This window comes from Peromyscus maniculatus, chromosome 15 (assembly GCF_049852395.1).
Source record: "Peromyscus maniculatus bairdii isolate BWxNUB_F1_BW_parent chromosome 15, HU_Pman_BW_mat_3.1, whole genome shotgun sequence".
NCBI lineage: Eukaryota > Metazoa > Chordata > Mammalia > Rodentia > Cricetidae > Peromyscus > Peromyscus maniculatus.
Genome location: NC_134866.1, coordinates 46,625,041 through 46,637,778, shown reverse-complemented (window position 1 = coordinate 46,637,778; position 12,738 = coordinate 46,625,041). Strand labels below are relative to the sequence as shown.

The 12,738-nt window shown below is 39.0% G+C and overlaps 1 protein-coding gene across 10 annotated transcripts in view; it reads left to right on the top strand.

Moving 5' to 3' along the window:
- Positions 1-12,738, top strand: part of Pde4d (phosphodiesterase 4D) — a 1,451,136-nt gene that overhangs the window by 529,633 nt on the left and 908,765 nt on the right. The window lies entirely within an intron of this gene.

Here is a 12,738-nt window from a genome sequence, read left to right as displayed (position 1 = left end):
GTTCTGCTTATCAAGGGAGATTTAACTCTTCAGTAGTAACATTAGCCCATAAAACACAGTGAAATGGGGATAGTGGGCATATCCACTGTTTGGTCATCTGGCCAGCTGCCTCTTAAACAAGTTTAGGTGGAAGGGAACAAGAATGAAGCCATATGTACACAGATTCCCAAGTATTCCCTAAGAGATGCCAGGCAAATGAACTTATGGTACATAAGAGACTCTTGTTCATTCTGTGCAGGGTAAAGGGAATTCCTAGGGAAGGCACTTTTCAGATTTACAAAAAGTTGTGATCAAAAGAATTTTGTCCAGTAACAACTCCAAAAAATATTTAATTTAGTTCTAAAAATTGTTACTTACCAGTCTGTAAGCCCCACACTATTTAAAAAAGAAAGTGAAACAATTGCTACTAAATAAGAAGATAATAAATATTCACTTTAATAAAATGGAAAGTGGAAATATGCATTGTTGTTTTTTTTCTTAGTCAAGTATGTATAAGGAAAATGTACAAATACTGTGCTGTTTCATACCATGACAGGTGAGAGTTGAGTACGGTAATCTTACCTAAAGGTTCTTTGAAAAACTACTATAGCCCTGAACTTAATTTGGATCAACATCACTGCTATTCATTGGTGTAGAGGGGAAGGTTAGGATTCAGACATCAAGATACCAGGCATTCTCAAGATTACCCCTAGGTGATCATCTTGGAGAACTCCCAGAAGTCATTAGTTACATTTATGGTTATGGATTACTATAACAATCAGTTTTAATGAAAAATCAGCAAAGAGAAAGACAAACACTGGGTCAGACCCAAGTTTCTCAGACTCCCCTCTCAAAGTGGAGTAAAACTGTTGTGACTCCTCCATCTATGAGTTGCAAGGGCACATTTGTAAAGTGTTAACTGAGGATGCCCTCTGCCAGGGTATCCTTTCTAAGAAATCAGTATCCAGATTTTCCATTGTGAAAAATCACCTTCTCCACCCAGAAGCTTAGGATGTACCAGTCCAGATATCAGGGAGGAAAGTGTGTGGGAGGTAAAAACTATAGTGTTTGTGCAAACAGTTAGGGCACAGAGAAATGGTGTACAGGAAATGGTGAGGAAGAACCCTCTAGAAATATATCCCCAAACACCAACTCAGGGCCATTCGTTCAAATCGACCTTTTTAAATTCAACAGTCAGCCCTGATCAACTCTTTTCTGTATACAAGGTACATCTTAGAATAATTACCTCACTTTCTCCACACTTGAGGAAGAAGGCTTTCTAATTAAATTTCAGTAGACTAATTTAAGTCCCTGATAGACTCAATTAATGTTGGTACCTGAAAAGTTTGGTGACCAAACGTGATTTCTCATTTTTTGAGCTCATGTGCTTTTAAAGGAAAATGATAAAATGTACTTAATATTATCTCTGTGTAGTTTGATAATGTGTATAATTAAAAACTTCAGGTAAGAGCTAAACTTGTTTAATTAAATTTGAATGTGTTGTTCAAAACAAACAAACAGTCCCCAGGTGCCAAGGGGATTCAGGATTCTGGATTGTCAGCACCCTAGAACTTTTTTGTTTCAAAATTTGTTTTTCTCTTAATGAAGAACCAGAGAATTAAGTGTCGGTAATGTGCTTAATGTTTACATATTTATTCAATATGATGAAGTAATTCGTGTGTTACAAAGACATGACAAAGATGGCTTTTTGTTCCAAAAGGCGGTCAAGAGAAAGCACAAAGAATAGCCAGTTGGCAGGAAACGGAGACAAGGGTGTTACCCAAGGGACTTCTATGACCTTAGGAAGCAAAAATAAGTTTCAAAATCAATGTGTAGCATCAGAAAATTAAGAAATGTAAATGGCAGAAAATAGAAGGTAAAGTTAGGGATGTTACCCTCTAGCCATCTCATTTAAACTAGAACAGTAAATACCTTCCAAACCACCTCAAAAGGGAAAGGAGAGGTTCATGTCACTTTAGCGAAATGGATCACGGCCAAGTTACTTAGCCATTAGTAAAGGTCAGTGTGCCCCTCAGGTCCTCTTGTTGACTCACTCTGAGGTTTTAGGAATTATATATGTTTTGATGGGATAGGAGACTTTCATGCCATTTGGATTTAATTTCCTTTCTAAGCTTCAAGGCTTTTTTTGTTTTTAATTTTTAATTAAGAAATAATTATAAAATTTCCCCCTTCCATTTCTTTCCTCCCTCTGATTCCTCTTCTCCAAATCATCCCATGCCTAAATCCTTCTTAAACTCATGACCTCTTTTTCTTTGATTAATTATTATTGTTATTTATCTACATAAACATAAAAATGTCGTCTACTGAGTCCATTTATTGTTGCTCATATATATGTGATTTTTGAGCTGACCACTTGCCAATTATTCTTCAGTATCATATGGTTCTGTTAGTTATCAGACAATAGTGAGTCTAGAAGCATATTCTTCTCCTGTAGAACCACACTGCAGCCCTGGGAGCAACCGATACTTGTGTAGGAACTTTAGACTGTAATAATGAGGACATAGACACTAGCACTTCATTTCTTCATGAGGTACTTGGTTTAGAGAGAATGCAAAAAGAAAGGGAGGGCTTCCAATTAGCAAGTCTTGCATAATTCTACTTTGATGTGTTTTCTCTTTTTTTCCTAGTTAGGGAGTGATCTTTACTTTCAGCTTTTGAATTATCATTATTGTTATTATTTTAGAGTCTCACATATGTACAGCTTAGCCACTATGATCCCCACCTCCCTGCCACCTCTGTCCACTAGCACCACAAATATCAATCACTCTTGCTTATGCCTATTCATTTTGTTTTGTGATCCACCCAGAGTAACGCGTATCGTCTGTGTGACCATGGGTTTGGAACTATCTACTGAAGTCCCATGGGTTCAGTAAGGTTACACAACAGAAAACAGAATCTGTAGATAGCCAATAGTTCATAGGTAAAGGGTAGGGTCCCATAAGCCCCTCCCATTTCCTTGGTGATTGTTAATAGGGCCAGTCTTTTGTGAGCTCAGTGCAGGTATCTACAGTTAATGTGAGTTAATGATTACATATGTTGTATGGAGTCTAGAGAATGGCTTTTTCTAAGTAGTGTGGATGTGTTTGAATATACTCTTTAACCATTGCCTAAAATTATGCCTAAGCTGTTAGGGGTTGTTGATGTTGTTGTTGTTGTGTGTGTGTGTGTGTGTGTGTGTTGTTGTTGTTGTTGTTGTTGTTGTTGTTGTTAGTACTCAACAAGACTTTTAAGATTCAACACACCAAGAAACTTAAAAGCATCCATCAGTTAGTGTTCCACACAGGGAGAGATTTTTTTTCAAGCTGCCTGCACATTTATTGACTCTCTTTGAAGTAAGAGGGACAGCTGTTAATGGCTTGAAATCTTATAATGTCAGCAATGAAGTAATCCGGAGTGCTGTAATGTTATATACATCCTTCCTAAGTAATTTACAATCCATTAATGTTTGAAAATCTTATTAAGGCATAAAGTACACAAAGTAAAATATGTAAATCTTGAGTCTGTACCTCTTTTCTGACTTTTAATCAATAAAGACTAGTGTTGCCTGTTCTTGGACTTCAAAGAGACAAGACGGTATCCCAGCATTCCTGGTGTTTGGCTTTTTTGTTCATAATGTATTTTGTTTTGAATTTGTCAATATTGGTGAAAATATCATTGGTTTCTTATGTTTTTGTTAAGATATGCTACTCATTTCGTGGCTATACCACAATTTATATTTCCATGTCCCCTTAGGTTGATAGGCATTTGCGTTGTTTCTGGCTTGGTGATGTCATAACTGGAGCTGCACTGCACCTTCTTGCACGAGTCTTTTTCTAGGCATGTGTGTTAATTCCATTCAGTTACAGTCCTAGGAATGGAATTTCTATGCTAGTAAAATGTGCATGGCTTTCTCTTTTCTGTTTTGAGGTAATATTTTACTGCTCTGTCCTGCATGGCTTCCTTCTGTAAACCTGTGGCGATGTGGAAATGAAGAAATGGCAGACACTGAAGAAAGGACAGACACACAGACAGAAAAGTTGGGGTCAGGAGGACTGTGCTTCATCTGATAGAGGGTACCACTGTGCAACCCTTAAACTCAGTGTGTTTGTTATGTACAGTGCAAGGAGGAGGAGTCTCTGTAGTGGGAGCACTCTCAGGTCCCAGTCATCCCGGAAGAGGAATTGCCCCTGCTAGATTTCTCTCTCTCTCTCTCTCTCTCTCTCTCTCTCTCTCTCTCTCTCTCTCTCTCTCTCTCTCTCTCTCTCACACACACACACACACACACACACACACACACACACACATTCTTCAACCATTCATAAGCACTTGTATTTGAACTCAAGGAAGGCTTTGCCATTCTTCTAAGCCTAAGAGTAGGAAAGCTTTGTCATCCCCATGAGTCTGAGGTTTGGGGATTCTTGATGTGACTCTGCCATGTCATTAATACACATTCACTCAGGACTTCATCTGCTCCAACAATTTCACCCCAAAACTACCAATGTACATAGCATACAATTATCCTCTGTTCTAACCATTTGATGCTTATAGTCTTTTTGAGTATGTTTATACTAGTGAGTAGGTATCTTATATGGTTTTTTGTTTTTTTTTTTTTTTTTTTTTTGGTTTTTCGAGACAGGGTTTCTCTGTGTAGCTTTGCGCCTTTCCTGGAACTCACTTGGTGGTCCAGGCTGGCCTCGAACTCACAGAGATCCGCCTGGCTCTGCCTCCCGAGTGCTGGGATTAAAGGCGTGCGCCATTAATTTATGCTTCCCTGATGAACAGTGAACTTGTTTACATTTTGAGATGTTTGTTGAACATTTGCATACCTTCTTTGTGATATGTTCACTTGAATATTTTCCTAGTTTTTTTTTTTCATTTACTTGTTAATTTTGAAGGATCCTTTAGGTAGTCTAGACGTAAGAGTTTTGTTAGATAAACATGTTGTGGTATGCATATTTTCTCATAGACAGAAGTTTGTGTTTTTATTGGCATTTCACTTGCCTTTTTTCAACATGGTAGTCCTTTAAAAATGTGAGCATTTGCATTCAAGAAACAAATGTTACCATGGAATATCAAAGAGATGAGAGTACAAGAGACCTGGTGAAATAATGGCAGAAGGTAGAAGAAAAGCAACGGGAGGAAGAGCAGAGAAGGGGGAAATGGCCCAGAGAAAAAGAATGCTATGTGTAGGGTTCTGAATACAGGAAGTAGATGCTGCTTAATAAGGAGACAGCAGCTAGCACACATGCCACTAACTTTCAGGGTAATTTCCTCTGGAGAGGATGATTGTTGGCTCCTCAGATGATGGATGGTGGTGAAAGGAATTTGCAGGCAGTAGAGATACAGACAGAAGAAGGGTAAAATTGTAATTACACTGTTTTTGGTGGTTGGGCAGTCATTGGTCAGGAGTTAAGGTTCTGGGTTAGGTGGCTTGACTGTGAGTTCTACCTTGTCCCTCACTAGCATCCCATCTTGGGAAGGAACTTCAAGTGCTTAGTTATATAAGATAAAGTAGAAATAGTGGAGTCTCTCCTTCATAGGTTAGTTTCAAAGACAACACAGTTAGCACTGTTTTGTTCTTGACATACCATGTGTGCTTAATGTACAACAAGAGCTTCTACTACTACACTCTTTGGGGAAAGTATTGGAATAAAAATCAAATTTGATGCTGATGTTGCTAGCTTCCTTGCAGAAGATCCTCTACTAATAACCTTTGCAGTGGAGATAGATGTTCTAACAGATGTGGTAGGGAGGCCAACTTTTGTTTCTGGTTCAAAAAGTCACCATCACTATGGGACTTGTCATAAGTGTGTCAGTCAGTCTTCATCTCGCTTCCAGCAACTATTGACAAATGGCAGCCCTAATTTAAGTGCAATTCAGCTATATTTGAAATGACGGTAGAGGTTGCCATTCAACTTACTTCTGAAAGTGAACACTGACTTCCCAATATTTCCCCAGGAAGAATCGTGAGTTCTGTCTGACCCCCAAGCTCTGGAACTAACTTATGTTTCCTGGATGGCCCATGTACCCCAGATAGTCTAATGAGAGTTTAGCTTGCCACTTACAAGACAAGTGCTCCCTTGCACAGGAGAACAGAGGAAAGGGAGGAGAGACAGTGCTAAATCTATCTAGTCATCCTCCACTGCTGCATCAGCTGCAATAAAAGGAGATCCAAGGAGCAAGTTGTTCCCTGGTGATAGGATGACACAGCTCTGGATGGATGTATATCCAGGCCTGTATGTGGGTGGAGAATATTACAAGCACTTCCTCATCAGTGGTGTCCTATTACCTGTCTGGAGGAGTACACTGGGTACATTTATATCACTATGGCCTATTTTAAAAATGAAAAGAATTTGAGGGAAGAAAGGATCCCTCCTGGGGATTAAATAAGGAGAGCCTGGGAGAATTATTTAGTCCTATAAAGTTCATTTTCCAAGGCTCTTACAGACTCATTTCTCTGAGTTGTGTGTCATTCACATGGGGGCTGGTCCCAGATGCCAGTTAGAGGAAAAAATTTTCAATCAGCCGTTCATTGCCTAGTCTTCTTAGGTACAAAGAGTACACCAGAGTGAATACACAGAAAAGTGAAAATTAATAAAACTTTTAGCATTCTGTGCCTAAACTGAAATCCAAACAGAAGATGAACAGAAGAGAAACAGAAATACGATTAGAGCAGATGCTCTGTCTTTTAAAATTTGTGCCTTCTAACATTAAGGGGTATTAACAGTAGGCACTTTGTATTTGAGGTATTTTAGTTGTAAAGATTTATGAAGCAAGAGGTTTGTATGGCACAGCCTCCTTACTGAGCCCACACCTTGCATTGATTATATGCTCATGTTTCGGGAGATTCATTTGCCAAGGTCTTATTGAACATTATATAGAACATCTATAATCTACTGGGCACAGCTGCCTAAGGCTAGTGGGGGACACATAAATGTGACTGTGAGAGATTAAGCAGCAATACACTGTTCTTGAGCTATATGTGGCTTTAAAAAGGAGGCAGCTGTGCATTGGTGCCAGGTCCTGGGCTCGTTGCATGAGTTGGCTGTTTGAATCCTGGGACTTATGCAGGGACACTTGGCTCGGTCTGGGAGGGGGGAATGGACCTGCCTGGACTGAGTCTACCAGGTCAACCCCGGTCCTCGGGGGAGACCTTGATCTGGAGGAGGTGGGAATGGGGGGTGGGCTGGGGGGAGGGGTGGGCGAGAGGGGGAGAACAGGGGATTCTGTGGCTATTATGTTGAACTGAATGGTGTTGTAAAATAATAATAATAATAATAATAAAAAAACCAAAAAAAAAAAAAAGGAATGACTACAAAGACATGAGAAGCAATATTCCTAACAGTGTTGAAGATACAACCCACATAGAAGAAACTCAATTCTTTTGCCTATGGTTCATTTAAATTTTATTTACATAGTGTTCCTTTCTAAAAATTTAGGATAATCACCAAACATCATAGGCTTTTTGTTTAATTAATTCTAGTTTGCTTTGGCTTTATAATTTGTGATTCTTCAAGACTACAATTAGTCTCAGTGTAATGGAGTGATTTCTACTTACTGTATTTCTTGACAAACGGCATTTTATTTCTTTAATCCATAGCAATTTTTGTTTCTAATCTAAAATAAACAAAAAATGCTGACTGCTTTTCTTTACACATCACAGACTCTCTGAGGTTTCACATTATCTGCCATGTTCACAGGTTACAAAATAATAGAGTAGTTACCAAACTCCAAAGTCCTTTCTTCAGAGTTTGATTCATTTTCATTCTTACAGAACTCCTGGTATCCATAATAAGCATTTCCTGGTTGTGTGTTTTATCATGATATTTTCATATATATATATATATATATATATATATATATATATATATATGTAATATAGTGCTTTATAGCAGGAGATAGTTTTCATTTATAAAATGAGATGTTGTATTTCATGGTCTCCAAAACACTAAAGAGGGCAGAGGATGTGACTTCATCACCTGCTAGCATCTAGTATCAATTGCTAATCATTTCTCATGGCAACTTGACTTGTTTAAATAACAAGTTGTTTGGGAGTCAAATGCTTTCTAACAGTGAGCCCTCTAAACCACTTACTTCATTGTGAAAAGTTACAGGAAACACTAATAAGTAAATCCCATTACTGGACTGTGACTCTACTTCAACACTGAAATCACTATAGATAATGACAGTGTGGTGATTTGAAAGAAAATGGCCTTCAGAGGCTGTGGCAGTATTAGGAGTTGTGACTTTGTGGTAGGAATTGTATCATTGTGGGGGTGAGCTTTGAGGTTTCTCTTTGCTCAAGCTTCCCTCAGGGTGACTGCCAGGTGACTTCCTGAAGGATGTAGTACTCTCAGCTCCAGCACCACAGCTTCATGTACACCACCATGCTCCCCATCATAATAATAATAAATTGAACCTGAACCTGGAAGCAAGCAAGCCACTCTAATTAAATGTCTTCTTTATAAGAGTTGCTGTGGTCATGGTGTCTCTCCATAGCAATGAAAACCCTAAGACAGACAGACACTCAGGAGGTCAAGGTGCTAAGAAGGTAGGCAGTGGTAAGGGAGGGTATCAACAGTGAGGAGACTAATCCGATGAGCAAAGCTGTCAAAAGAAAGGCTTAAGCAAGAGGGTGGAGAAGTAATTGTCAGGGTATATATGTATGGATAATCAGAAGTACACCCACAGAAGCTCAGCTCACAGAAACAGAACAGCTTTCTCTCAATGGGTCACAGGGAAGTAGCATCCTCAGCAGACACCTGGTTAGAGAAGAAATTAAAATGTGAGTTGGTCCTTCAATAGAAAGTCTGTAAATGAAGTCTGTTCATCATGGGGAGAAAAACAAATCATTGGGACTTCACTGAACATGAGAACATAGAGAAGGATTTAAATAGGGGAAAGAATGACAGAGCAAGAATAAGGTGAGATGCCAAAAGAATACAGAGAGAGAAAGGAACCCCTATCTCAGGTGGTTCTCTGGCAAGTAATAATGAGAGAGAAATTCCCCAACATTTATGAGCATCCTCTAGCTGCCTTCTAACACACAGATGCTCACTCAATGAGGCAGGTTGACCATGGCTTGTAAACGTCCCTGAAAGTTCTGCTATGGTACTCTGGAGGTCTTGAGATTTTAAGCATCTATTACAAACAACGACACCTTCTAGTATTTAAAAACATTGACATTTTCTGCATTATTCGGCTGTTTCTTAGACTTATTGTAATAGAATATAGCACAGAAGTTTTATTTTTTCTTTCTCAAAGATGGGTATTCACTTTGATGACCAGTTGGATTATAATGTATTTTAAACTTTTTATTTTTTTTAAATTAATTATTTTTACTAGTTAATGTAATAATTTAAATGTTCTGAGGTAGCATTTGGGTTTTCATTTGCAAGTTTCTTTTCTTAGGAACGATGGCTGACTTAAACACCATAGCTTCCTTTTCTATTCTCAAACACAATTTCTGGGATGTGAGTGCTATTCCAGTTCATCATGCTGCCAATTTTGGCAGTAAAATCAAGAGTGAAATTGTATTCTATGTGGATAATTCTATTTACAGAAAGTATTCTTCAATAAATTGGGTCATTATAGTAGCCTTCATAAAACGATACATGTACTGTGTTTTTTTCCCATGAATTTACAAACAATATATTATGTTCAGAATTTTATGTAAAGTAACTCAAGGTCTATTTGTTTATAGAAGAATTTATTTTGGCTGATGGTTGCAGAGAGATAAGAGCCGTCAACACCATAGTAGGGAAGAATCGCAGCAGGCAGGAGGCAGCTGAGCACAGATCTTCCCACTGCCCTCATGAAGTGGAGAGAGCAAACTAGAAATGGCATGAGTCTTTATACTCTGAGTCTCCCTCCAGCAAGGCCACACTTCTTAAATTTCCCCAACAGCACTACCGACTGTGGACTCAGGGTTCAAATACCTGAGACTATGGGGTATTTCTCATTCAAACCACAAGTAGTCAGGAGACTCTCACGTCTCCACAGATGTAACATGAGTCTTAAAAGGTCTTATTAATAAAAACAAACTCAGGGCCAGGTACTGGGGTAAATTCTGAAAGATCAGAGAAGCAGAACAGGCCACAGCTAACCTCACCTCACCAACTTCTCGGCCGATCCTGTTTCCTCAAACTGGAAGCCTCTGAGTCCTCACCCGAATGGATCTCAGTTGAACTGCTGCTAAAAAGCCTAAAAGCTTAAAAGCGTCTAGTTCCTGAGCCTCATGCCTTATATATCTTTCTGCTTCCTGCCATCTTCCCTGGGGTTAAAGATGTGTGTTTTTCCCAAGCAAGACAGCAGATCTCAAGTGCTAGGATTAAAGGTGTGTCACCATGCCTGGCTCTGTTCCCAGTGGCCTTGAACTTACGGAGATCCGAAATAGATCTCTGCCTTCTGAATGCTAAGATTAAAGGCATGTGCTACCACTGCCTGACCTCTATGTTTAATATAGTGGCTGTTCTGTTCTCTGACCCCCAGGTAAGTTTATTGGGGTGTACAATATATCGACCACACAGGTACTTTTCTGAAAAGTGTGTGCTTTATTTTTGAGACTGTAATCACACCACTTTCTGTTCCCCTTTCCTCCTCCATACCCTCCCACATGTCTATTAGTTGCTTCCTTCCTTCAGAACCTTACACAGCACCTTCTAGTACCATGAAAACTCGAGTCTTTTGTTTTTATTTAATGCTATCTGATAGAATTGCATGCTTGAGACCTAATATTACCAGCTTATATGTGACATTTATGCAAGCAAAAATTTTCACTATCTTTTGTGATCTTGGCAGGGCAGTTTGTAATTTCAATCCAAATGTCCTAAGATAGTACTTGTGACCATGATTTAGCCACTGTGTAGTATGCTATATTTACAAAATGACAGTGTGCTCCATGGAGACCAAAGCAGAGAGTATTGCAATTTGTCTTCATAAGAAATGTGAAGGTTAATTGACTTCCAGAAGGCTGTTGTAAGAAACTAAGACCAGAATCCACATCTTATTTTGACTTATAGGTTCTAGTAAGTTCAGCCCAAGAAACTGAGTTGAGGAATGATAGTTTTAAGTTATTTCTTTCTGTAAAACTCCCTATGTGTCAAAGATACCCTTTCCTGTTGGCAAACAGTGAATCGATGGTAGTGAAAATTCACTTGCACAGACCATTATGAAGTCATGGAGATGATGGCTATCATAACTATGGATGTCTTTAGAGCCCATTTGAGAAAAAACAAAGCACAAGTGTAGATGAAATTCTAAATGGTTTTATTAAATAAGAAACATAGAGCCAAATACAGAGTTAAAAGCCCAAGAGGTCAGAGCACTAGTGAAGAGCCAAGACTACTTTGAGCTTACCAGTCACTGCCATCCTTCCCCTGAGAGAGAGACCTTCTTCCTGTGTATCTTGAGTTTTACTGTTTTCTGTTCTGCCTTCTCATTGGCTCTTAGCCCAGACACATGACTTCCTCATCATTGCCCCTTTCTATACAGACCTCCTGGTCTCTATGGTTGATACTGGGATTAAAGACTGAATGGCCACCACACTTGGCTGTGTCCTTGAACATACAGAGACTCTGCTTGATGTGTGATCGGATTAAGGGTGTGGGCTACCACCACCTGATTTCTATTCCTGGCTCAATAATGACCTTTGATCTCCGGGAAAACTTTATTTATTAACATACAAATAAAATCACATTTCAGCACTATTAAAATATCACCACACACAAGTATATTCATGTTAAAGTTACAGTACTGTAAAATTTGCCTGCACGAGCCTAAGTATTGGAAAGCAATATGAAAATGAAAATTTCCTGAAATAATTTATTTCATCAACAAGATTGTAGTATTAAATGCAAGCTTTATTAGCTGTTTCACTAATCTAAGTATCTGCTCAGCCCCAATCTATGATAGACACTGAGTGAGGTACTAGGGAGAAAGTGTGAACAGGTGTCAGTGAGTCTGTGAAATGTGAAATATGTGTTTACATGTAATCAGATAGGAATTCTGGCAACAAAGGGGGAAAGCCCTCAGACCTTCAGACTGCCCCCAGATCACTTTATATGACCATGTCTCTGTTGACCACTTTCTAGATAACAACCTCAAAAAAAAAAAAAAAAAAAAAAAAGCAATTGACCAAAGAAAACCAAGCATTAGTGTCGCTGAAACAAAGGCAATACCACCCTCGAAGTGTAGTCTTTCAGAAGGGTAAAGAAATGATACTTAGAAAGTTCTAGAGCCAGGTCTTTCTAAGAGAAACATCATTGGGATTTGGCAGAATTTAGAACCTATGCTGTTGAGATGGTTAGGAAAGAGAGTTCAGCCTTCATTAGTAATGCCCTGTGGCAGGGGTTCACTGATTACCCTCTGGCAGTGAGAGCAAGGCTCTGTTTCTCTGTGTGGTTAGGCAGACCCACAACATAGTATGCGACTCTATTGACTGGGAAAGATCAAGGCAGTGTATTGGTGGCTCTTGATGGTGTGGCTAGAGCCAGTATGCAGCATGCTGTTGACAAATAGAATTCTGAGTAAACTATAAACTACTAAGCCCCTGGCTGCTCATTAGCTTTGCTTCATTCTGCTCAAGTCTAACTCTTCAAGCTCCCTGCCCATTCTCAATACTATTCTGTATACATTGGTACATTTCTATGGTTTATGCCTAGGTGTTGACTTCTGTTGTTTGTGACTCAGAACCCTGATAAGCACACAGCTCTTGAATTCATTATAAAAATGTATCAAGTATAGAAATCAAGATGTTGG